Below are 25,679 nucleotides of genomic sequence, written 5' to 3'. Positions count from 1 at the left end.
CAGGAACCAAGGGGTGGAAATGGGTGTGGTGCCACTCACTATTACTCGTAGTGATCCACTAGGAAAATTTTTGCTTCCTGTCCCTGCTACCCTGAGTTTTGCTGGTCTACAGGTTTTAGTTCCAAAACGGGGTGTGCTTCCTCCAGGAGAAACAACAGTGATACCACTGAACTGGAAGTTAAGATTGCCACCTGGTCACTTTGGGCTACTTATGCCTCTGGATCAACACACCAAGAAGGGGATTACATTATTGTCTGGGGTAACTGACCCTAGACTATCAGAAGGAAGTAGGACTGCAACTACACAATGGAGGTAAAAAAGAGTTTTCTTGGAATATAGGAGACCCTCTGGGGCATCTATTAATACTACTATGCCCTGTGATTAAAATCAATGGAAAACTGCAACAACACAATCTAGGCAGGACCACTAATGGCTCTGAGACTTCAGGAATGAAGGTTTGGGTCACCCCACCAGGCAAAGAACCACAGCCAGCTGAAGTGCTTGCTGAAGGGAAAGGGAACATGGAATGGGTAGTGGAAGAAGGTAGTGATAAATATGAACTTCGACCACGTGATCAGTTACAGAAATGAGGGCTGTAATGCTGTTTTGTTTGTGTTATACTATTTAAGTTGTAAGATATCAAGTTTAAGAATGAATGTTGCCCAAGGATTTGCACCCTATTCTGGAGAGATTTAATGTGTTTCCAGTTATATGCAGGACAGTTGAGTATTGTCAGGTAAAAGAAAAAATGTGTGCTTATTTGTTTTCATTTGTTAATTAAGTATGGTCTAAGGTGATATATATATATATAGGTGCCAAGTTGACAAGGGGTGGACTGTCATGGTTAGGGACAGGTGTCAACCTGGCCAAGTTGTGGTACCTGTTCATCTGATTGGGCAAGCGCTGGCCTGTCTGTTGCAATGAGGACATTTCATAGGATTAGGTCATGATCAGGTCAGCTACATCCACAGCTGATTCCATTTGTAATCAGCCAAAGGGGAGTGTCTTCTGCAATTAGTGATGCTAAATGCAATCATGGGAAGCCTTTTAAGGAGGACTCAGAGGAGACAGGTTCCATTCCTGCTTTGGCTGGTGAGCCTCTCCTGTGGAGTTCATTCATGTTGTTGCATGCCTCACAACCTCATTCCTGTTAATAGCTGAATATGTATTTACCACACTTATCCATTCATCTGTTGGCCATCCATCGGAGCCATCAGCTTCGCAGCCTGCCCTGTGGATTTTGGACTCTGCATTCCTATGGTCACGTGAGACTCTTTCATAAATTTTATATTTGCAAGTGTTCCCTGTTGATTCTGTTTCTCTAGAGAACCCTAACTAATACAATCAACAAATCACTCTTGAATTTTATAAAATATATTCCTTCTAATAAAATTCTACTTTTTATTTTCCTTGGTGGGGGGGGGCTGTCCGGTTGTACTGTAATGGTAATAAGATAGTAGTAAGCTTTAAAATTTTAATTGGGAAACATTCAGTATTAAAAAGAAATTATTGTCAAAAGATGAAGCAGACCAGGTGTCCAACAGATGAATGGATAAGTGTGGTAAATATATATTCAGCTATTAACAGGAATGAGGTTGTGAGGCATGCAACAACATGGATGAATTTTGAAGACCTCATGTTGAGTAAAGTTAAGTCAGACACAAAGGGACTAATATTGTATGATCTCACTGATATAAAACTCAGAATAAGCAAATTCAAAGACTGAGAAACTAGAATACAAATTACCATGGGCTAAGGAACGTTAAGGAAGGAAGAGTGAAAACATAATTGGTGCAGAATTTCTGCTGGGGGTAATGGAAAAACTGTGGTAATGGAGAATGGTAATAGTTGTACAACATTGTAAATGTAATTAACCCCACTGAATTATGTATCTGAATGTGGTTTAAAAGAAAATTTTGACCTGGGTTTGATTCCCAGACCATGCACCGTGCCCCGCCCACCCCACCCCCCCCAAAAAAGAGAAAAATCTGGGGTTATGCGTATGTTACTAAAATAAGCATTTTAAAAAAATTAAACGAAATTGTTCAATTTTTATTAGCTAATGTAATTCAAACCGTTTCCTTTGTTAGGATAAGGAGATCCGTCTCTATCTTAGCACTAACTGATGAGTACTCTGCAACCTTCTCTAAGAAATAACAAATTGTGACAAAATAGGAAACTAACAGAAGGCTATCACTACAGAGATAGGGGAAAAAACAAAAACCTAGAGGAAACACCAGAATTCCTTCTAAGAAAAGACTTAGCACTTAGCTCCCAGTAGTGAACATAGGTAAGTAGACCAAGAGAACTTTAGGACTCTGTGACTTTGAGCAAGTAACTCTACTTACCAGTTTCTGGGATAGATGAGGTATAGCCAAAATATGACACCAGTTTGACGATCAGGTCCATGTCCAAGACAAATTGCAAATCAAACATAGTCCCTTTCCTACTGGATTCAGATTTTCCCTCAATCCTTAGGCAGCCACTACCAACAGATGAGATGTGTCAATAGGATGGAACCTAATCACTTTATCCCAGTGCTAGATGGACTCAGGTCTTTTCTAGCTCTCATAGCGTATGCACTCAAGGAAACATCATTCAAAGTTGGAAAAAAAAAAACAGTGACTTGCATTCAACACTGCCACAATGAACATATGAGTAAAAAGAAAAAAATATAAAAGCTGAATCATGCTAGATAAGCACCAAAACAAAAAGAAGTGACATACTTCCGGAAGGTGACTTGAAAAACCAGAACAGTAGATTAAACAATGAAAAAAATAATGAAGTCAAACATGGGCCACTGGCATTAAGTACTAGGGGAAAAAAAGGGTGCATGACCATACTCACGCATGCTTCTTTAAAATTCACCAAATAAAGCAAATTTCTACAGCTCATTCCAATTGTCCTACTGAGTTTCATAATAAAATTAGGAATATATGAAAATGCAAATTCCCAATGCATTATTAAATCATAAGAATAAATGTGAAAAATTTTAATCAGAAAATTGAATACATATTTTATTAAGACAGTAAGAATAATGAAGTAGCACATTCACTCTGTCTTGATCTTTATTTCACGTTCTCTTACTAAAGTAAGTTTTAAAGTATCTAATGTCTCTTTCTATTTTAATTAAATGTTATAACCAAGACTCTTAAGAGGAGGACAATACTGGAAGATGTTAAAAAAAAAGACTTAAGAATAAGGAAAATGGATTTGGTGTTTTGGAAAGAGGTTTTGTAAAGGCTTTAGTTTTAGAAGGTGATAGTCCAAAGGAATTTTAGAAGGACTACCATTATTCATCATGCCCATTTCTCAAATTTGGACCACTTTTTCCTATTGCCACAAGAAACTCTAATAGTTAAATAATCCCTAAAGTCCTTTCAAATCTAGAAGTCTAAGATCACTCAACTTTAAAAAATAAGTATCTTAATAAGGTCACTGACCCTTCCAACTGTTTCCTCTTTTACAGAGTATCATCAGTCCTCACCAACCCCATGCTCTGAGTGGCACCAGCCCCCATCTCCAGTAAATAGCCTTTCTGGCATCCCTCTTTTGTGTCACCCACACCTCCCCATGCTATGCAGTTTCCTTTGCTCTAGCAAATAAGAAATCTAACTTTGTCAATTATAGGTATGTTTTTAATGGCGCTTAACTGATAGATTCTAAAAGTTTATATAAGTTATGCCACAGGTTATAATACTATATTATACTAATAATGGTATAATTAGACTATAGCAGACTATAATACTAATAGCGTCTGTGAATTCTGTGCTGCTAGTTATTAAATGTCTGGTTACTTGCCTCTGCCACACATAAAACATATGTGTGCATGATAAATTATATGAAAATAAAATATATTCATATTTAATAAAATTAAATAAAAAATAAGTGTCTTGAGAATAACTCTAGAAGGATATGTAAGAAACAAAAACATCAGATAGATGAGGAACTACTTAGTATATACCCTCAGTGGTAGCCTTGGTCTTTTGCACCAATTTTTTAAAATTAAAATAATCCAATCATTTGCTGAATTTTGATCCCAATATATGTTGAGAAAAACAATAATAAATATTGTCTCTTTATTTTTGAATGATACATGCCACAACTGGGTAATAGCAAAATGTGCTTTGATAAAAAACAAACCAAAACAAGAAGAAACATTAGCCATCAAAGAATACTAGTAAAAGAATTTCAAAATATAATTTAAGGAAAAAAAAACCTGAAAATCTATGAGCCCAGCAGCAAAAATCATTTAAAGAGATATATAATAACATATTCTCCCAAGTTTCTATTTAATTGAAACTCTGAAACTGGGTTTAGGACCAGATTTTGGTTGTTTTTTCCTCAGGACCTTTTCCCTAGGAAAAGGTCAAGAGAAATAACATTAGCTTTTCTGAAGTAGAGACTTTCAAAGCCTTATGTTTCTGGATCCTACTTCTTCCCAGGAACAGTTTCAGAGCCCATAGAAATTTCTGGAACTTCCTAATGAGAGGAAGTAAAAACATTTTACTTTACCAAGCCCACTCTCTTGGCTCTACCATAAGCAAACTTCTGTCTAACTCAGACCTTGTTCTTTTCTATTGCAATGCATCTTGCTTATAGTCATGCTTCCTTAAACAGTACTTTTAATTTTAATATTTCACTAGTTTGCTTAGAAACATCTCGGTTTGCTGGATGTGAGTAGTTTGACAGCGTTGCTCAGGTGATATTAATACAACTATTCTTCCTACTTCCACTAAGAATCACTAGGAAGCCTCTGCTCTAATCAGGCTAACTTGCTCAGGGCCTCACAATTATCCCAAGTTCAAGTTCAACTTTGCCTCATCTGTTTCCCAAAACGGCATGTATTTCTCTTTAACAAACCTCCCTACCTCACCTCCAAATTTCACTTCCCCATCCTATCCAAACTCTACACACTCTTCAAACACTAGCTCAAGTATCTCTTTTCCAAAACCTAATCTTAGCTCCTCTAACCCTACCTAGTCTCTTTTCCCCTCTGAAGATCAACAATGCTCAAGGTTTACCACATCATTTAGGATTGTGTCACGTGTCTGGTGCCCCAGATAGCATGTATGCATGCTCCTCAATGGAGTATGTCTGGACAATGCCTTACCTCTACATGGGGAGACATTTCACACACACTTTTGGTGACATAACACACTTGTGACTTTCTGGGATACAGGTAGTATTACTCTAATCAATTTCAGGGGCCTTGGAGACAGGTTTAGCTTTGCTACAGCAATCAAATTAATTAAATCAATTAAAAAGATTTCATAGCCCCTAGAATTAGGATATAGTTCTCATCCAGTACACTAAGGCATTAACCGATAACCTAAGAAGAGAGAATAAGCAAGGTTCCTCAGTCAATCGCAGGGCAAAAGGGAGCCATTACTCAACAAAATGGCACTGCCCCAATATCTTGACCCTGTGGACCAACTGTAGAGAATCTCATTCTTAATGAGGTACTGCTATTTCCAGAAGGAATAACTGGAGCAGTAACTAACTAATCAGGTACTCGTAACCACATCGTAGCCAGGAGCAATACCCACGATAAGTGATTTTGAGTTTTTGCTATAAAAAGAAATTTGGCATCACTGAATTATACACTTTAAATGGATGAGTTTTCTCCTCTGAAGAGGAGAATGCATTAATATGTTGCTTTTTAAAAAAGTAATTTGGTGACTTGAACTAGAATATCTGCATGTGGAGAAGGATCAGCCAGTCTAGTTAGGAGGGGAGTATTCACATGGGTTTAATTGGGCTTTTAAGATAGAAGGCAGCAAAACTTCAAATATAAGTGAAATTTCTCATGATATTAAGACAGGAAAGTTTACTACAAATGATTATGTAAAATACAGTCTTTGAAAAATACAAATACACAAACAATAAAAATGAAACCAAATAAAACTACTGAAATAATGAAACATTATTCACTGAATAATGAAACATTTCAGTGGGGACAGTCTGGAAAGGAGAAAAGGACAGGGTTAGGGGGAATGGAAAAGAAAAGAATATTTAAAACTGGTGACAGAAGAAAAAAAGCAGAACTGATGAAAGAAGGGAAGTCTCAGAAATCTTGCTATTAGCCAAGAGGCTCGGTTTACTGCCCCTAAGGTCATAAGATCTGCTTTGGCTTACGCCAGTCAAAAAGGGTTAAAGGACATTTTTGCTTTAAAAGCAAATGAGAGAACTCAAGAGAGCTACACAAAAGTAAAGGCAACTTAATTCGATGCAGGAAAAGGATTGCAGAGAGCTTAAGAAGGACCAAAAACAAAAGTTCAGGATGTTTCTAAAATTAAACTTGTGGCACCAACTATAAATATTATTTTTAAGTGACAAAATAAAACTGCTTATATCTTAATTATATCTTAGAAACACAGCTCTTTCCTTTACTGGAGTTTCTCAGATTAATAAAAGCACCATGTATCATATTCCAATATAATGAAGAGAAAAAGGAAAAATTAGCTTTATTAGCATACTGGCTATATGCCAAGCACTTTAGCACATATATTCCTTCATAAACCTGCAAAATAACACTACCTCCTTTCACAGATGAAAAAACTAAAACTCAGAGAGGATAAAAAGCCTGTTCAAGATCACATAACGTCTCAATATAGTGGATGTGAGATTTAAAGCATGATCCTTAAATCATGCTTTTTGCACTATTTCATATGCCTCTATAAAGTTTCTACTATGTTCTCAGTGTTACCTTATTACACATCAACAAAAGCAAAGGGGCAGCAGTTGAAGCAAAAAGTCACAGCTGGAAGCAAGAGAAGGAAAAGCCATATTAAAATATTACTAAAACACAAAAATGTAGGATAATTTAATGTAGTTACCAAAAACCTATAAATTGCAACAATCTCAGATGACAATTTAATAGCACAGTACAAACTGCACACAAAGAATTCTAAATTCTGTGTCCCCCAAATTATTTCAGTTAAATTAAGTTTGGAGAACTCCATTTAAAAAGACCTGGAAAAACTGTATAATACATTTTACAAAGAATGTAAAATAGCTCTTGAAAAATTAAAAAAGGTGTTAATTTCTTACTGGCTTGGTAATCTTGGCAAAACACAAAATTTTTTCCCCTTTGTTTTTTTCACCTATAAAGTAAGAACAATAATAGTGCCTATCTTACAGGGTTAATGTAAAGATTCAATGATTTTAAATGAATATATTAAGAATCACTTAAATTGGAAAAGTGCCTGACATGGAGCAAGTGTTCAATTGATGTCAGTTTTTAAATTTATTATCTTTAAAGTTCATTTTTAAGGAGTATTAAATTAGTTCATGTTAGGTAAGAGATATTACTATATACTGATTCATATAACACAGATATTTAATTGGAGAGACTGAATGGAAGAGATGAGGGTAAAAGACAACATTAAAAGAAAAGGTTGTACACAAAGAAAATGAGGGAAGAGAGGTGGTAAGCCTTAACTTCATCCACATCAACAGTTATCTCACCATATTATAATCAATTGTATATGTATCTATCTTCCCCATAAATTGGGAAGAACTTTGGAGAGAGGGGCTTATTTTTATATTATCACCATCTAACATATTGCCTTCAACATGGTAAATACTAAATAAATATATAATTAAAAAATAAGGTGTGGGGATCAGTAAGCTTTGAGATCAGTACTGAAAGTACATGATTTTTCCATGTCCTAAATAAGCTGGGGCAGAGTCAGTAAAGACTTATTATCATTTTTCATTTAACTGATTATCAATATTCTATTCTACTGTTTCTGAACTGGAAAATAAATTGCAAAAAGCAAAGTTTAAAAAATGTTTAAACATTTTAAAAAATGCTTAAAATGTTCATAAAATTAAAAAATATTCAAAGCATGATAAAAACAAATGTTAGTAACTTGATTTAAATATTAAAGATATTGTTCTTTTTGGCCTAAACTTTATGCCTAAAAACTGATAATCAAATGGTCAAATGATTCTACAGAGAACCATAGAAATATACAGATACTACTTTTTGGCTGCTAATCTGCTACAAGGCTGGGTCACTTTTCTTAAATGTCCAGTACCAAAGTAAGCATATTCTGAGGCAAATGTACAACCTCAAATCCTCCTGTCTGGGGCGACCCTTACCCAAGCTCCTGTAAAGCAGCCAGCCTAGGCAGACACATGATGATGCCTCCTGCCTTACAGCTGTTTGGTACAGGGCTCACTCCCTATACTGGGTTGAACAGTGACCTTCAAAAAGGTACGTCAATGAACTAACTCCCAGGAAACTGAAAAAAAAAGAAAAAGAAAAAAAATCTTTGCAGATATGTAATTAAGAATCTCAAGATGAAATCATTCTGGATTACCCTAAATAGGCCTTAAAACCAAAGACAACAGACAGAAGAGAAGGTATAAATGGGAAGGCCATGTGAAAAAAGAGGCAGAGACTGTTATACAACCACAAACCAAGGAACATCTGAAGACACAGGAAAATGGAAGCAGCAAAGAATGAATTTTCCCCTAGAGCCTTCAGAGAGAGCATGGCCGACACCTTGATTTCAGACTTCTGGCCTACAGAATAAATTTCTGTTGTTTAAAGCCATCAACTTTGTGGCAATTTGTTACAGCAGTCCTAAGAAACTAATACACTCCCAATTCAAACAGGATAAGTCAAATCCAATTCTTCTTCGAGAATGTAAAAACCTGGAAAACAAAGCCAAAGTAGAAAGGAGACAGCATCACAGCAAGTGAAAGTCACATTTAAGCTGAAAGCTATAAGGAAGGAGAAGCTAAGAGAAAGCAGAAAAAGCCAGTCTATAGGGAAAAGAAGGGATCAGGGCTAGAGTGAGGGGAGGGAGACATTTGCCTCAGGCACAAGATTTAAAACTGAGTAATACACAATATCTTAAAAAATAAAATTAATGACCTGGAATACCCCACAGGCAAAGAAAGAAGCAGAAGAGAGCCCATACAAGCCACAGACAATGGGGAGAGGACAGAGGTGGGATGGGGTGGGGGTAAGGCTTCTATTTGCTTGCTCTGTGTTACAGCTGTAGTTCATTTAAAGATCAGTCTCCTTAAAATAACCCACCACAACCCACAGGCCTGCCACTATACATTCTACCAAGCGACCTTAAATGCGTTAGTGTTCCCTGGAACTAAGAACTTTGACTAAAACATTCTATTTGGGAAATGCGAAATGTACATAAAGTCACTTAACAAAAAAATCAAGGCACTATATAATTAACTGCCAAAAAGAAGGTAATGGCAATTAGTACTACAGAGATTCAGAGATCACTGTAGGTGGCCAGGACACATTTAGCTAGATGGGGGTGGAGAAGTATATACTAAAAAAAAAAAGATCAAAGTAGAGGCTAAAAGATGGGGGTAGGAAGAGGATTCAGGGAAAGAAGGGGGAGAAACAAAGTAAAGGTGAAAGAGTGATCTTCAAACACCCTTTTTACTGCCAAAGAAGTAAATACGTCCCCATGCTTTTCTGTCTCCAGTCCTTGGATCACACAGTTCATTATATCTGAAATATCTTTTTTTCCTTTTCTCACAATCAAATCCTTGAACATCCTACAGGGACCAGAGCTTTCAAGAGGCTTTCCTGGTATTCCACACAAAAGGAGATACAAGCCAGACTAAGATTTTGGCAGTGGGAAATGAAAGGAAGAAAAAGGCTACAGCTTCTAGACCAGGCAGCACACAGACAACAACTACTGTCGGGCAAGGAACAAACTACACTCACGAGTTCACTTGGGGTGTCTTCCCGCATCTTGGGAGAGTAAGAAATGAGATGTCTAACAAGGAGAAAAAACAGGTGCTCAAGAAGAGTGGCATGGGTGGGCCACGGTGGCTCAACAGGTAAGAGTGCTTGCCTGCCATGCCCGAGGACCTGGGTTCGATTCCTGGTGCCTGCCCATGTTAAAAAAAAAAAAAAAAAAAAGAGTGGCAGAAGGGGCTGGCTGTAATGAAGGCCTTGCAGAGATGAAACCACGCAAATGTCATGGAACATTTCTGTTTTGGTTCTGAGCTCTAACAAACTGTAGATTCCAGGGATGAAAGCAGCAAAACAGAGGGAGTAGGGGAAGGTTTGACTCTGAAGTAACCACAGACTTATTGATATTTCCCAATTGAATCAGTTCCACGCCCACCCCCCTCAGGTCTAGTGTCCTAATGGGCACATTAAAATGGAAGCAAAAGAAAAAAATTTCCTTAAAAAATACTAACTTAGGTTAGTATTAATCCACCTCACAGGAAAACAATCTTGAAATGGTATCAAACCTCATCATGCTTGCCCCAGGGTAAAGGCTTTGTAAATATACACCACACTTACCAGGCATACATCTGAGGGACTTCCTCTCCTTCTGTTGGTCTGCATATGGAGGGACTACTCTACTCTCATCAAAGTTAAAATACCACACCCAAGGAAGCAAAATATTTTGTTGCTTATAATTTTCCATATGGAAACTCCTATTTTATAACAGTTATTAATAATATCCTTCTCAAAGGGATTGGCATGCAACAGGTTCAGAAACTACAAAATATGACCTACAAATGTGTGTATGTGTCAAACAATTGCTACCGGTTAAAAAACTTAACTAAAATAGTTCTGGGACATGTTTTAAAAATCACGATAAAATACATTAAATAAATTCAATTTGCCATCCATATTCTCATTCACTCTTTTCCACTCAGTCCTTGTTTTCTCCCAATATAACATTTTCATCCGTTATCCCACACACACACTTTGGGAATTGTTCACTTCTATTTACTTGCAGTGGTGTTAGTGCTTAGATATGCATGAAACTGTTTGTAAAGGACTATCTCTATATATCAGTTACCTTAGTTTGTTAAGTTTGTCTTAGAGTGTTTGTGTTCCTTCCTCAATGAATGGGTGTAGGCGTTTAAGCATATGTACTTGAGGGGAAGTGTGTATCTTTACAGGTCAAAAGGTGTGTACATTTGTGGAGTAAGCTTGACTGTGTTTCACTGATTCTCAAAATGAAATGCTAAGAGTATACAGGTGAAAGAAGCTAGTCACAAAAAACACACATATTATATGATCTCAGGTATAAGAAAGGCTTACAGTAGATAAATCCACAGACAGAAAGATTAGTTGTTGCCTAGGGCTGGGGGGAATGGGCGTAAGGGGTTGGCGGAAAATGAGTAGTGACTGCTAAGGGGTATAGGATTTCTTTTTCAAGGTGATGACAATGTTCTAAAATTGATTGTGGTGATGGCTGCACAATTCTGTGAATATACTAAAAATCCACTTAATCGTGCAAGGTAAATTTTATGGTATGTGAATTTTATCTCCACAATGTTGTTATATACATTTTTAATATATAAGAGTGTAAGAGAATCAAAGTTGCCCTGCATTTTCATAGAAGGGTAACTATATCTTTGAAAATCTTAGTTGTCTTCTCCCTTTATTTTAATTAAGTTTGGGGATTCAAGATAACCCACTGGCAATTCTATCTTCTCTTCTCCATCTCCAACTTGTTTGTTTTTACTAACAAGGGTGACCCACATGTGGGAGACAGCATTCACTAATTACAATTAGTGAACACAAAATAACATGTACACTATGGTTACAACCTTTAAAAAATATGAACATGGATGATCAAAGTCTGGAAGGAAACGACGAAAAATGTAAATAATTACATTAGAATGATGACACTGGGATAATGGTCTTTTAAAAATAATGCTATCTGGGGGATGCAAGATAGTTCAGTTGTAGAATTCTCAGCCACCACAGGGAAGATCAGGGTTCAATTCCCGGCCCATGCTGGAAACGTCCCCAAAACAAACAAACATGCAAACAAAAAAAAAGAAAAAACAAAAAATTCAACAATAGTGCTGCAATAATGGAATACACACATGGAAAAAGAATGAAATGTGACCCCTGCCACACAACATACAAAATAATAATAATAATAATAATGCTATCTGAAAACATTATGCTAAGTGAAATAAGCAGACACAAAAGGATAAAGATTGCTTGATTTCACTTACAGAAATATCTAGAATAAGCAAATTCAGTCAGAAAGTACATTAGAGGTTACCAGGGATTGGGGGCAGGGGGTGTAGGTATGAGGAGTTATTGCTAACTGGGTACAAAACTTCTTTTGGGGTAATGAAAACGTTTTAGTAATGAAAGGTAGTGACAGTAGCACAACACTGTAAATGTAATTAATGCTACTAAACTGTACACCTAAAAATGGTTAAAATGGCAAATTTCATGTTACATCTACATCTATGCTATCACAACGAAAATATGATATTCTTTTTTATGATATTCTAATTGTTTTATCAATAAATAAAACTTGGAAGAAAAAAAATAACCAAACTGTCTCTTAGAAGTTGTTCCAAGACAAATCCAGGAATTGTATTTCACAAATGGTTGGAATGGTGTCGTGGAGTAGAAATATGGAAACTAAAACCTATGGGTTATAAATATTTACCTCTATTTTTATGAAATCAATAAATAAGAAAATACTAAACTCCCTATAGGCTTCCTCTATTAAAGTTCTAGGTGATCTCTGTGGGCTTGAATTGCCAGAGCTTCTTCCCAACATCTGCCTGGCTGTGAACAGGGTACAAATGCTACTGCAATAAGGTTGCCTCTATTAACTCAACCCACAGAAAATCCTTTATTGAATTCAAATGTATAATTAGCCTTCTTTTATCAGGAATATATTGCTACCAGCCCTGGATCAATCATGCTAGAAGAGGTACATGAAAGCTTTTTTTTAATCCAGAGCCTGTTTCTAAGAAACTGACACTATAAGCACAAATTGAGACACAAAGTTGCTTAGCTGATCTGCAACCAAGGTGCCAACTCAATTCAATGGGGAAAGTATTTTTAATCTTTTTGCTGGAACAATTAGATACCTGTATAGGGAAAAAAATGAACCTTAGCCCTATTCCACTCGATAATACAAAATTAATTGAAAATGGATCACAGACCTAAATGTAAAACCTAGAATAAAGCTTTTAGAAGAGAGAAAAAAATAGACATAAAAATCTTCGCAAAGATTCAGGCAAGATTTCTTGAACATGGTACAAAAAACACGAACCATAAAATTAAAAATTGATAAAATGGACCTCATAAATATTAAATATTTCTCTCATTAAGAAAATAAACAGAAAAGTAAAAAATATGGCTAATACATATCTGACAAAAAATCTGTACACAATAAAAAAGACAAACAACCTAATGAAATAATAATAGGCAAAAGGCTTGAAGAGCTATTTCACAAAAGAAGACAAAGTAGTAGCCAATTAGCATAGGAAAAAGTACTCAACATACTTAACCACTGGGAAAATGCAAATTAAAACCACAGTGTGATACCATTTTACATTCTCTACCAATGGCTTTAAAAAAAATGACAACACTAAAACTTGACAGCACTAATAATACGGAGCAACTGGAAGTTGAGAGAGAAACCCTGGACATCATCGGCCTTCTTGAATCAAGGTATATTCTCCTGGATGACTTAGATTGGATATTTCTATAGCTTTGCTTTAATTTGGACATTTTCAAGGCATTAGAACAGTAAACTTGTACCTTAATAAATTCCGCTTTTTAAAAGCCATTCCATTTCTGGTATATCGCATTCCGGCAGCTTGTAAACTAGAATAGACTTTGGCACCAGAGAAGCGAGGTGCTGTGGGTTGCAAATACCAAACATGTTTGAATGGCTTTTTAAATGGATAAGGGGAAGATTTTGGAGGAGTTTTGTGGAGTTTGATAGAGAAGGCCTAGAATGCTTAAGAGTCCACATTTGCTTTAGAAATGTGGACTCTAAAGATACTTCTGAGAAACCTTCGACAGAAATGAGGCATATGTTATTGCAAACTGGAGGAAGGCAACCCTTGCTTTAAAGTTGCAGAAAATTTATCAAAACTGACTGCTGGCTTTAGATGGTTTAGATGGTTAAAAGCCATGAACTTGGACATTTAGAAGAAGAAATTTCCACACTAAACGTGAAAAGTGCAGCCTGGTTTCTCCTTGCCACTTACAGCGAAATGTGACAAGAAAGTGATTGAGAACTGAACTCTTGGGTACAAAGAGACCAGAAGTTGATGTTCTGGAAATTTCTGGGCTTCCAGGAAGGGAGACCCCAGAGAACGGTGCCCCAAGTGAGGATGTGGCTAAATGTGGAACAAGTGAGCCATATCAGAGAAAGCCAGGATTGGAGACAGAGTCATCCATGAAGGATTTGTGGAAACTCTTGTTTGATGGGCATGATCTGAGCCTACTGCATAGAAATCTGTATAAACACAATCATTGCAGTCTGGACTAAAAGTCTCAGAAAAGAGACAAAGTAAAATAACTTCAGAGGCAGAGCTATGGGATCTAAGGTCTGAAGTCAAGAAACCAAGGGCCTGGAGAGCAGACCTACCCAAACACTTGGTAAGGGTGAGTTTGCCCTGAAGGCAGAGGTGGGCTTTCTACCTTGTTGCAGTGAAAGGGTTGTGCCACTTAGGCCTTGGAGAGGGTGGAGCACATTTCTTGGGGATTGGGGAGAGCCTGGCTGCCACCACATGGAGGAGTTGCGCATGTGTCCAGAGATGGCAGAGAGCCCGGGTGCGGCCAAGAGAAAGGTGGTCTCCCCAATGTCCTCCAATGTTGCATTTGGAGAGAGGTGGGCCACTGCATAGGCTCTTGGAAAGAATGGGACTGCCACTTTCTAAAACCCCAAAGACAAACGACTCTCAGACTTTGAAATCTAATGGAGTTTGCCCAGCAGGTTTTCAAGACTGCTGGGTCAAGTGACCCCTGTGTTCCTTCCAATTTTGCCTGATGGAAATGGGGAATATGTACGCTATGACTGTCCCTTCTTTGCATGTTTTCAACAGATAAACTAGTTCTGAGTTTTACAGGTCCAAAGCCAGAGGAGAATTCTGCCTTAGGACAGACCATACCTGTAACTGACTTTGAAGAGATTTTGTACAGTTTTTGACTTTGTATTGTATTTGTAGTGTTACTGAAATGGTTTAAGGCTTTCTGATATTGTGATGGAATGAATACATTTTGCATTTGGAAAGAATATATATAGCTTGCTTTTGGGGGGCCAGAGAGTGGAATGTGCTGGTTTAAATCTCTTGTGTACTCCAGAAAAAGCCATATCTTTTAATCCTCATTCAATATTGCTGAATGAGAGCTTTTTGATTATCCATGGAGATGTGACCCACACAATAGTGGGCGGTAACTTCTTCTTGGATGGTTTCCATTGAGATGTGTCTCTACCACTCAAGGTGGAGTTGCTTACTGGAGCCCTTTAAGAGGGATCCATTTTGGGGCCACAGTGGCTCAGCAGGCAGAGTTCTCATCTGCCATGCCAGAGACCCGGGTTCGATTCCCAGTGCTAGCCCATGTGAAAAAAAAAATAGGGGGGAGCTTCATGAAACAAGAAACCTGGAGAGAAAGCTAGCAGTTGTCGTCATGTTCACCATGGGCCTTTCCAGTTGCAAGAAAAACCCTGAATGTCATCGGCCTTCTTGAACCAAGGTTATCTCCCTCTGGATGCCTTAGATCAGACATTTCTGTAGCCTTGCTTTAACTTGGAAATTTTCAAGGCATTAGAACTGTAAACCTGCAACTTAATGAAATCCCCTTTTCAAAAGCCAAAGAAAACAATAATAATACAGAGTAACTGGAATGTATATCTACAAATCAGTTTGCGGAACTGTTTGGTAATTTATGATAAAGTTAACATATATTTTACCCTATGACTCAGTAATTCCACTTTACATGTTTATCAAGAGAAATGAAGACATATCCACAAGAGATCTGTACAAGAATGCTCATAGCAACCCTACTGATAATAGCCCAAACCCAGAAATAACCCAGATGTTCATTATGAGGAAAATAAACAAATTAGGGTATATTCATGTAACAGAATAGCATTCAGCAATAAAAAAAGAAGAAACCATTGATACCTACAGTAATAGAGATGAGTCTAAGACACTGTTAAGCAAAAGCAGCCAGATCCAAAAGTGTATAAGGTATGCTTCCATTTCTGTGAAGTCCAAGAAGAGGCAAAACAAATCTATGATGATAGAAGTCAGAAAGTGGTTGCCTTTAGAGAAGGGTGGGTAAAGGAAATGGCTGGAAACGGGCATAAGGAAACTTTCTGAAGTGATAAAAATGTTTTCTATCTTGTTTTGGTGGTACACTGTGTGTCAGAATTCCTTGAATGAGACATGTAAGAACTGTGCATTTTACTGAATATTAATTATACCTCTGAAAAAAATTCAAAGTAGATCTCTGTTTCCAAGACACAGGTTAATGAGTTTGCTTCAAATCAATTTCTAGAGTATCATACTGTATTTTCAATTATTTGCAACCTTGGATTGCCTATACCTCTATTCCTTCATTACTACAAATAACTTAATGGAATACAGATACATATAGATAGACACAAGTATGTTTTGGTTTGCTAAAGCTGCTGAAATGCAATATACCAGAAATGGGATGGTTTTTACAATGGGGATTTACTAGTTTACAAATTTACAGCTTTGTAAATGTCCAAATTAAGGCATCAAGAGAAAGAAACTTCCTCTGAAGAAAGACTGCTGGCATCTGGGGTTACTCTACGAGAGAGCAAGGCACATGGCTAACAGCTGCTGGTCCTTCACTCCCAGGTTTCATTTCTTTCAACTTCTGGTTCCAGTGGCCTCCTGTCTCAGCTTCTGTGTGTCGTCTCTTAGCATCTCCAGGGCTTTTCTCTCTCAGCTCCTCTGGGAGCTTTTTCTCTAAGCCCTCTCCAGATGTCTCTGGGTGATCCTTTGAACTCTCTAGGTTTTTTTTTTTTCTTTTATTCTCTCAAATGACTGTAGTAAAAGCATCAAGACCAACTTTGAATGGGGTAGGTCACATCTCAATTGAAATAACCTAACCAAAAGGTGCTATCCACAATAGGTCTGTACCTACAGGAATGGATTAAAAGAAATGGCCTTTTCTGGAGTACATAACAGCTTCAAACTAGCACAAAGTATATATAGCACGTATTTAATTTTTCACAAATAGCAAATTGAATTTGATTCTTCACAACTTCAGCATGTTCCTAATGAATGGACTGTTAGAGATCCAATAGGATTTTCTGTTCTCTGTACCATTTTCCTCTCTATCTGATTTTCTATTTGTGGTTTTAAAGGATTTGAGAAGAAACAAAACATGTAAATCAAATGTTAGCAAGGAAGGTCAATAATGGTAGGATGATATTGCTTTAGCCAATAATACTACAGCCTTGAGAATAATTTCCTAAAATAGTCTAATCAAGAGAGAGCCATTCACATTTAAATTTAAGGGCCATAGAAAAACATGGCAAATTAGTCTGCCAGCTAATTTGAATTTTAAAAGGTACTGATAACACAGTCTAAATAATCAGACTATTACCTGAAAACCTACTGAGCTCTTCTTCCCTTCACTGCTTTACTGGATCCTCTTCTGTCTCCCTTCATCTTTTTTTCTCCCTCTGCTGGTCTCCGGGTATATCCATAACTCCACCACCTTTCACCCTCCTTATGACACTGCTCAGATCTAACTGATTTTCAAGTACCCTGACCACACCTGACTCCAAATAAAATAAATTTACAAAGTTGTTCCATACCATATGTATAAATGTCACATACACTCAAACAATGTATAGAATATAAACTGAGGGGACAGAGATGACCAGTGAATGTGAAAAAGGTGATTTCATTTTTCCCTACCCAACAGACAGAGATCACTCCCTCTAAACTCCTAACACACAGGTATATTGCCTACAGATGGCTCTTTGAGAGCTCTGTATTGCAAACAAGTACACATACCTAATCTCCTCAGAGAGTAAGCTCCCAGACAGGAACCAAGTCTTATATGTCTGTATTCACCACGTGCCTAAGACAGTACAGGATGGATCAAAACACGTACTTGTTGAATTAGTGATTACTAAATGAATGGGAATGAAAACAGCTGAAGGTGGAAGAAGAGGGGAGAAAAAAGGCATGAGGATATAGAAAACAGAGAGGAGAAGCAAAAGAGAAAAAAGAAAAAAGAACAGAGAAAAATATGCATATTGTGAAGGCAATTATTTTTGTTAGAGTGAATAGAATTATTTTTAAAAATTAAGTTGGAAAAAGCCATCAATATGTATCTAATACCACAGCTATCAGCACTGGTCTTCAAATTGTCATGATAAACACCTTTAAAATTATCTCCCAACCCTTGCAACTCAGAGTGTGGTTTCTGACAGCAACAAGAGCCTCTATCAGACACATAGATTCTAAATAGGGCTTCAAATCTACTGAATAAGAATTTGCATTTTAACAAGCTCCTAGGTGAGTTATGCATGTTAAGGTTTCAGAAGCATCGCCCTATACCACGGAGTTCCTTAAATGTTCTATTGAACCTGTGTTTTATTTAAATTAATTTTTCGTTCAAAAGTTGAGACTTGAAAAATCTTTGAGAGTAAAACAGATAACTGTTATGGACTTGACCTGCACATATTTACTTTTAGGTGAAGTATTAATCACAGCATAATCTGACCTGAAATGTATACCACAAAACTTTGGAATTAGTCATTAAAGGAAACTGAGCAGTAGTTGGTAACATTCTCAAGAACAGACATCTTATGTTACTCAATTTTCATCTTTCATGCCTAGCACAGGTCTTGGAATATACATGTGACCACTGTTTTCTGAATGAATAAAACAATGATTAAAAAAATATTTAGAGATATGTAGGGTTAGAATAACATGGGGGGGCTCATCTGTTCCTACAACCTCACATTAAAAATAAGCAACCTAGAAATTTTGGGAGATGCAAAAGCAAGCAAGCTAAAAGAACTGTAATGTATTTGAACTCTCACTTTAACTCCCCTTTTGCTCCTTCTAAGGAATGGATTAGAAAGGGAATTCTAAGCATTATATTAAAATGACTGTGGTCTGTTAAAGAAGGGATAGAGTAAAGTGAATGGAGTAGAAAGAGACTAGCAAGAGTAAATAAGTCTGGACAAAGTTTCTTTCCAAATCTAATATATTTTTGAGAGGCCAATTAATCAATTAAATCTGTTGAAAAATTAATTTTTCGAAAAAAAATTTCTGAGAATCTAAAGGATTCTCAGAAAAACAAACACGATCTTTATGAAAATGTTACAAACCAAGGGAAACCGCACATAACTAATTTAAGTCTCCACGGGCTTATTTCCTGTTGAAGTATGACCTCCTGGGATAAGTTTTACTGCAGTGTTCATTATCAGATGACTTTTGGTTTCAGGAGGGGCCAAGCGGCAAGTTGGAAATACGATTCTTAAAGATTTGGAGAAAAAAAAAAACCTGCGGCTGCTTCCGATTTCTGTTTGTAATCAGAATGCAGGCCTGGAGAGGAAAAACACCAGCCTCTGGAAGCAAAAACAAAACGACCCCAGTCACGTCCTCAAAACAAACCTACACACAAACTTCACAGCCGGATCCAGCTGTGCTGCACGGGAGCCAGGAATTTATTCTAAGAACAGACATATAAAAACGGCGAATGCAAGATAAGCCAGATTTCAATCACAAAAAGGGCACCCTAAAATTTTCTTGAACTTTCAAAAAGGCTTTGAAGGAGTATTGGTAAAGAAACCCTTTTAAGATGATCGTCCCACGAGCCATTCCTTGGCGGTGTGGGAAGGGAGGTGGGCACCGCGAGCTCACACAGCTGCAGCAGGCGTCGGCTCTGGCGGGTAGGGAAGGGGCAGGTCCCGGACCCGGAGACCACGGGCCCCCGAGTGATTCATCAGCGGCTAGTGGTTTGCGCGCCTGCACCCATGGGCGACGCCCAGCGCGCCCCAAAGCCCCCACGCGAGCCGGTTTGCCGCGGAACCAGCTCCAGGCGTGCCCCTGCTGCCCGAGGAAGACCCTTAAGGAAGGACCCCGGGGCCGGGAAGCTGAAAGGAGGCAACTTCTCGCTCTTCAGCCACCATGGCCGGTACTACTCCCTGCCCGCTGAACTTCCCGGAAAGCACCGGGCTGTGCCTACCTGTCTGGCACTCGCTGGGACCGCCGATCTCTTTCACAGACCCGCTGGGACTGCCGACCGCTGGGCGCTGTTCAGTTCCCAGCACGCACCGGTTCTCCTCAGATTGCGTCCCAGGGAGTTGCCGGATCCACCCGCCTCCAGCTCCCACAGCTCTTCGGCGCCGACCGTGCGGCTAGCTCCAGGTCCGCCACCGACGCGCGTGCGCGCTCTCGTCGTGAGGCATCTTGGGAGTTGTAGTTGGAGGGAGCAGGGTGCGGCTCAAGCACTCCCTGTCCTTCAGCGGTCAGGGAGTCGTAGCGGCCATGGTGGCTGAAGAGCGAGAAGTTGAGCCGCACCTCTTTACAAAGGGCAGGACCCGGAAGGGGTCGAGGATGCGAAGCCTTACTCCATCCTTGGAGAATGCTCACAACTCGTAGAACTACCTAGCCTCGTCCCTGTGAGAGCTATAAACAGCAACTAGAGGCTCTCCGGTATCATTTTCCATTTACTTTGACTCTTAATAAAGGGACATACAACAGGGCTGGGCAAACAAGCAACCCTTGGTCGCTGATGCGAGGACATGACATTGAAACCTTTAAACTTGTCATGAAAACAGATGGAAAAGTAAATAAAAGCTAAAGCACACGAGGCACAAACAAAATCAGGCGGATATCGCCTCATGGGCAATGTGGACCCTCATGGGTTCCTTAGGAGCACAGCCAGGGATGACGCATCGCAGGGATTTCTCCCCTTTTCCCTGGCAAGATTGGCTCCATCCCATTCTACTATTCCAGTTTCAAGCTCTACACCAGGTCGTGGCCGAGACTGACAAGGGTAGAAAGGAAAAACAGAAAAGGCAGCTCCACATAGGGCACTGGGGCCGATGGAGAGTCAGTAGGTGAAGACGAAGAAAATGGGAATGCTTCAGAGGGACAGTTCAATGGTGGCCTATGAACTGATTGCCCTGTGTGAAGAGTTCTGAGGAGGGAGAACTGTCAGGGCCTTCCATTTGGTTATTCACTGGGAATGTTCCTTATCTGCTCTGCAAAGGTAGATCCATCCCCAGGAGTAATGCTCAGTTGTGATACACCTTTCAAAAATGCAACCAAGAAAGAGGACTGAAGTGCCTGCTTCTGGTACATTTCAGTTACACCCAGTGTGAGAGCAGCATAATGGCTTAACCTCCTGTGGCATCTATTCCTTTCTCATAGAGCTGTGAGCACCCTAGGTAAGCACTCTGGAATTTCATGCACCAGCAACTGGCACCCACTAATCCTAGTGATGAAGATCACTGATTGATTTGGGGTTAAGGAAAAAATCTCCCAAATTGCAAATACTCTTGAAGACAGTCAAAATTAAATCTTGTGATCATTATGTCTTTTCTATGGTTTCTTAGTATGGATCACTTTTTGAATATTTTTGCTTGCTGAGAGCAATTTTTCCTATAAAATTTTGTTCAAGTAATATTTACTGAGTACACAGTACATACCAAACACTGTCCAGCACTTCATATTATGTCATTCAATCCTCAAAGTAGCCCTACAAAGGATATTTAGTATCCTCCATTTCTACAGAAGAGAAAGCTAACACTCAGAAACACATCTTGTACAAGGTCACACAGCCTGTAAATTGGAGATCTGGATATGAAACAGAGGTGTTTCAGTTTGCTAAGGCTACCGGAATGCAACATACCAGAAATTGATTGGTTTTTACAAAGGGGATTTATTAGGTTATGAATTTATAGTTCTAAGGCCATGAAAATGTCCAAATTAAGGCATCCAGAGAAAGACACCTTGACTATGAAGACAGGCCAATGGCATCCAAAGTTCCTCTTCACATGGGAGGCACATAGTGATGTCATGTCTGTCCCTTAAAGGACTTCAGCAAGCAGATTGAATGGGTGGGTTCATATCTTCATGGAAACACAACCTGTTCTGGTTTGCTAGAGATGCTGAAAGGCAATATACCAGAAATGGATTGGCTTTTATAAAGGATTTATTAAGTTATACATTATAATTCTAAGGCTGTGAAAATCTCCAAATTAAAGCATCAACAAGAGGATAACCTTCTCTGAAGAAAAGCAGCCAGAATCTGGGATGCGTCTGTCAGCTAGGAAGGCACATGGTGATGTCTGTGGTCTTTCTCTCCCAGCTTCTGGGTTCAAATGGCTCTCTCAGCTTCTGGCATCTCCAAACATCTGTGTGTTGGTATCTTTTCTCTGCTGTCTTTTGGCTCTCAGGTCTCTGTGTCAGCTCTATTAAGGACTCCAGTAAATTAATTAAGACCCACCTTGAATAGGTAGGGTCACATCTCCATGGAAATAATCTAATCAAAAAGTCCCACCCAAACAACAGGTCAGCCCCCACAAGATTGAAGTAGAATTAGAAGAGCATGGTTTTTCTGCAGTATATAACAGTTTCAAACCAGCATATTTCATCCCCTGTACCTCAGAAAAACATATCTTTTCACATACAAAATGCATTCATTCTATCACAATATTATGAGAGCCTTATACGATTTCAGTAGCAGTACAAATTCAATTCAGAGTAAAAAACAGTACAAAATCTCATCAAATCAGCAATAGGCATGGTCTATCCTAAGGCAAAATTCTCCTTTGGCTGTAGACCTGTGAAACTCAGAACAAGTTATCAAGGAGGGATAGTCATAGGATAAACATTTCCATTTAAATAGTGTAAAACTGAAAGGAAAATAGGTCATGGGACCCAAACAATTCTGAAAAGCAGCAGGGCAAACTCTATTAGATTTTTTTTTTTTTTTTTTTTTAGTCAAACTCCCCTTCCTCCTCCAGCTTTATTGGATAGTTTAAAATTGCATTTCTATTTTCTAGGACTTCAGTTGCTTTTTCCATCTGACTTTTAAAAACTGATTATAGCAAATGAAACACAGTTGTCTAAGTGATATAGTATACAAAAATAACATCTTGATTTCTGTGAAAATGCATTTCTCTGCAATTCCTGAATAGCTCCAAATTACGCTAACTCTGAGCATCGATGTTTACTCTGGGTTTTAGATTTAGTCTTTGAAAAAATGTGTTCTAAACCTTTGCCATCACCGTCTGTACATTCAGCATCAAAGTGATGAAGGTGTTCCTGTTTTGGCTTTTATCTCGATTTCTCTCTTGCACAGCCATTAATACGCATGTTTCTCTTTTTATTTTGTTTACTCCCACTCAACTGTATGCTCTATGGAGGGCCTGATACAGATGTTACTTGATGTTATTTAATAGCTACTGAGGTCAGACAATCCAAGGCCATCATTATGCTAAAATTGAAGTTACTTATGGAAGTTCACAGTCACTTCCAGAATTGGTTTTACCTCCTACATGGGAACATATTCAAGAAACCCAGAACGGGCTTACTGGTCTGACTCAACTCTTCCCATTCATTAATCCCTATTCACCAGTGGCGCGGAAAGGGGGTTCTTTCACAAAGCATTATACATAACACCTCTACCAAACTAAACATAAACTTTTTTTTGTAGTGAAATGCAGAAAGTCTATTTTTTTCCACCCCTTTCCTCCTTTTACACGGCAAGTAAAGCTCACTGGCCTGGGAGTAGCCTCTATCTGCCAACCTTTGGCCAGTGAAGAGGATTCAGAGAAAATAATACAACCATCAATCAGAAAAAGGAGGGGCGACAAAGGAAAATAATTAAGCCGTAGCTTCAATTGTGCATTCCCGAGCAAGGTGCCCTGACTCGCCACAGGGGTAACAGTTGACTTCACTCGTCTTGCTGCAGTTGATGGCTACATGACCAGTTTCACCACACCTATAGCACTTCACTTTGGTGCAGTCTTTTTGAATGTGTCCAAATTCTCCACAAGAATAGCACTTCTGCTCATCCGCGTGGTCACAGTCACGAGCCAGATGGCCTGGTTTGCCACAGTTGTAGCAGCACTGCTCTCGCTCTCTCTTGGGCTCCTTGCAGTCCTTGGCAATGTGGCCACCTCTACCGCAGTTATAGCAGGCATCCTCCTGAAGATCACAATCCTTGGCAAGATGACCAGACTCACCACAGCGATAACAGATGTCTGGAAGAGATGAGGAAACAAACTGGAAACCTCTATCCGAGGTAAAACCACCTCTGCCACGGCTTCTCATTCCACGACCACGGCCTCCTCCAGTAGGGCATTCCCGGGCGGTGGCCAGATCGTCCACATTTGAAGCACTCATTGCTGCTCATGGCTGCAGTTAGATCTTCTTCGGCGTCTAAGCTGATCCGCACCGGCGGAGACCCGGACGCAGCCCCGGACGCAGCCCCGAGGAAGGAGGCTCGCAAGGGAGCGGCTGTTTATTTTCAGGGTCCTTGCCTGCGCGACACGCGGGTCTGCACACGGCCCCACACGCCGCTGTGCACTCTATTAGATTTTAAAGTCTAACAATCATTTATAAAATCATATCCTTTGGGCTTGAGAGAGTGGCAGACCCACCCTTTCCAAGGGCTTATACGGGCCCTGCTCTCTCCAAACAGTTGGATGAGGGTTTTAATATATCCAAGCATTGGAAAGACCACTTTGTCTTCAACTCCACCCTCTCCAAGCATCGGGGCAGCACTGAACTCTCTTCTCTCTCCTGGGCACATGCTTAACCCCTTTAGAACTATGAGGTTGTTGCCAGGCTCCCCCCAAATCCCTGGGAAATGTACTCCACCCTCTTTGTGGACTGGAGCACTAAAACTCTTCCTGAATGTTGAGACAGAAGGGCTGCCCTCTGCCTTCGGGGCAAACTCACCTTCTCCACGTGTACAGGGGGATCTGCTCTTCTGGCCTTAAGTTTCCTGGCTCCAGATCTTAGCTTTCATGGTTCTAACTTTGAAGTAATTTTTCCTTCAATAAGTCCCTTTTAGTTCAGACTGGCAGTGGTCCATTTTTCAGATCCCAATACAAACTTGTGGGTTTTCCATGATGGAAATAGAGATCCCAACCATCAGACAATAGAACTTTCTACAAATCCTTTCTGAATAACTGCATTTCCAATCCTGGCTTTTTCTGAAATGGCTTAATGGTTCCATGTTCGAGTAAATCCTCACATGGGGCACTAGCTTCTGGGGTCTCATTTTCTGGAACCTCAGAATTTTCTAGACCATCAATTTCTGGTTTCTCTGTGCCCAAAGTTCAATTCTCAGCTTATTCCTTTGTTGTCACATTTTACTATAAGCTGCAAGGAGAAACCAGGCTGCGTTTCCCACAATCAGTAAGGAAATCTCTTCAGGTAAGTATTTCAGCTTGTTGTTTTCAAATTCTACCTTCCACCCAACACCACTACTCAATTTTGCCAAATGCCCTGACACTTTAAAACAAGGGTCACCTTCCTTCCAGTTTGCAACAACACATTTGTTATTTTTGTGTAAGGCCTCATCGGAAGCATCCATATTTTTACTAACAGTCTCTTCAAAGCAAACTAGACCTTTTCTATCAAGCATCGTGCAATTCTCCCAGAAATTTCTCCCTATCCATTTGTAAAGCTGTTCCAGCATTCTTCGTATTTGCGAATCATAGCACTACACTTCTTGGATTTCTTTTAGCCTCTTAGAAACTTAGAGCAGCTGGAAGTAAAAACCTTAAATTATGGAACTGTAACCCCTACCAAACTGTGAAGTCTGTTCTACAATTAATTGTGGTGATATACTTTGAAATTTACTGCTTTTTTGTATATATGCTATTTTTCACCAAAAAGGAAAAAAGAGAAGGAGGAATATA

General features: G+C 39.0%; 1 protein-coding gene and 1 pseudogene across 1 annotated transcript in view; both read right to left on the bottom strand.

Moving 5' to 3' along the window:
* Positions 1 to 20,175, bottom strand: part of TMOD3 (tropomodulin 3) — a 117,329-nt gene extending 97,154 nt beyond the window's left edge. Inside the window, exon 1 of the mRNA XM_077127905.1 lies at positions 19,982 to 20,175. The gene's annotated coding sequence lies outside the window, so the exon portion shown is untranslated. The remainder of the gene's footprint in view (positions 1 to 19,981) is intronic.
* Positions 20,176 to 23,463: 3,288 nt separating this feature from the next.
* On the bottom strand, positions 23,464 to 24,322 carry LOC143656119 (CCHC-type zinc finger nucleic acid binding protein pseudogene; annotated as a pseudogene).
* Positions 24,323 to 25,679: the final 1,357 nt, after the last annotated feature.

This window comes from Tamandua tetradactyla, chromosome 14 (assembly GCF_023851605.1).
Source record: "Tamandua tetradactyla isolate mTamTet1 chromosome 14, mTamTet1.pri, whole genome shotgun sequence".
Taxonomy (NCBI): domain Eukaryota; kingdom Metazoa; phylum Chordata; class Mammalia; order Pilosa; family Myrmecophagidae; genus Tamandua; species Tamandua tetradactyla.
This window is presented reverse-complemented; position numbering and strand designations above follow the sequence as displayed.